The sequence below is a fragment of the Nicotiana sylvestris genome, chromosome 1 (assembly GCF_000393655.2).
Source record: "Nicotiana sylvestris chromosome 1, ASM39365v2, whole genome shotgun sequence".
In the NCBI taxonomy this organism is placed as follows: domain Eukaryota; kingdom Viridiplantae; phylum Streptophyta; class Magnoliopsida; order Solanales; family Solanaceae; genus Nicotiana; species Nicotiana sylvestris.
The window spans coordinates 45,241,197-45,243,462 of record NC_091057.1 but is presented as its reverse complement, the minus strand read 5'-3'; positions in this window follow the sequence as shown (position 1 = coordinate 45,243,462).

The window sequence follows — 2,266 nt, the reverse complement described above, 5'->3', positions numbered from 1 at the left end:
CACATGAATGGGGAATGGCTATATCACGGAAGTATGCATGAAAAACTGTGTGATTCGCAAGTAAGGATTAATTGCATCTGGATAAGTAGGTTTCCCTTTGAACTTTTCGTAGTGAACTTATGTCGGATATACTCGATCAATCGGTAGATTTAATATCTTTGAACCGTCGAACTTTGGTGTATACCTAGACAACCACAAGTCACACAACCAACCCTTAACCGTCTTTGGTTCTCATTGTTGTGTTCGTTTCCGCCATAAACACCGCCTGGTTTCATAAGTGCATAGAGAACTGGCCTTGCAAAATTCTCCTTGAAGCGACTAACACTTCACACTTACATAGGTGATTCCTAAACGTGTCATCCCGTAGATACACTATTTGATATACCCCGTATCAAATTTAGAAATCATTAAAAAGCCTTAATGCTTTTTCCTTGGTACTGAACATTGTCTCATCATGAGAATGGACCAAAAGTTTAGTTGACAATGTTGAACCATCATTAATGACTTTGTTTGATCTCCTTGAACCTAGATCTTGGGATCTCCAGTCTTCTATGTAGAGTTACCGCCACTATGACTTGTTCTTGGCCATAGTTCCATTCTCCTGGATGATTTCTCAACTACCTCTCTAGTTAGGCCTTTTATAAGTGGATCCGCACATTATCACTTGACTTTATATAGTCAATCGTGATAATTCCTCTAGAGAGTAATTGTCTAACGGTTTTATGTCTTCGTCGTATATGACGAGATTTACCGTTATACATAACGCTCCCAGCCTTTCCAATTACTACTGACTATCGCAATGCATGCATATTGGTGCCAGCGGTTTGGGCCAAAATGGAATATCTTCCAAGAAATTCCGGAGCCATTCAGCTTCTTCACCAGCTTTATCCAAGGCTATGAACTCAGCCTCCATTGTAGAGCGGGCAATATAAGTTTGTTTGGACGACTTCCAAGATACCGCTCCTCTACCAATAGTGAATACATATCCACTTGTGGACTTGGAATCAGTTGATCCAGTGATCCAATTTGCATCACAGTATCCCTGAATGACCGCAGAATATTTACTATAGTGCAAATCAAAGTCCTGGGTATGTATTAAATACCCCAAAACTCGTTTCATGGTCATCCAATGAGATTGACCTGGATTGCTCGTATATCGACTCAATTTACTTATAGCACAAGCTATATCTGGTCGTGTACAATTCATGATGAACATTAAGCAACCTAACACACGAGCATAATCTAATTGTGATATGCTTTGGCCTTTGTTCTTTGCTAATGCAAGATTCACGTCAATTGGAGTCTTTGCAACTTTAAAGCCCAAGTGCTTGGATTTTTCAAGTACTGTCTTAATATAATGAGATTGTGATAATGCCAGACCTTGAGGAGTCTTATGGATCTTAATCCCCAGAATTAAATCATCAACTCCCAAGTCCTTCATATCAAACTTGCTAGTTAGCATACGCTTAGTAGCATTTATGTTGGCAATGTCATTGTTTACTATTAGGATATCGTCCACATATAAGCAAACAATGACTATGTGATTTGGAATATTTTTAATGTACACACATTTATCACATTCATTTATTTTAAAACCATTTTACAACATTGTTTGGTTAAATTTCGCGTGCCATTGTTTGGGTGCTTATTTTAGTCTGTAAAGGGACTTAACAAGTCTACATACTTTCTTTTCTTTACCTAGAACCACAAACCCTTCAGTTTGTTCCATGTAGATTTCTTCCTCCAACTCTTCATTTAAGAAGGTCGTCTTAACATCCATTTGATGAATTTCAAGACCATAAACTACAGCTAACGCTACTAACGTTCGTATGGACGTAATTCTTGTAACTGGAGAGTATGTATCAAAATAGTCAAGACATTCTCGTTGTCTATACCCTTTGACCACAAGTCTTGCCTTATATTTGTCAATACTAACATCATCTTTCATTTTCCTCTTAAAGATCAATTTAGAACCCAATGGTTTATTTCCAGGAGGAAGATCAACCAATTTCCATGTATGCTTGTTCAATATGGATTCTATTTCACTATTGACTGCCTCTTTCCAAAACAATGATTCCGAAGAAGACATAGCTTCTTTAAATGTTTAAGGCTCATTCTCCAATAATAAAGTCACAAAATCTGGTCCAAATGAAGTAGACGTTCTTTGACGTGTACTACGTCTTGGATCCTCCTGATTAAATGTACTTCCTTTTGTTTCTTCCTGAGGTCATTTAGATCCTTCACCAATCGACTCACATTCCTTTTT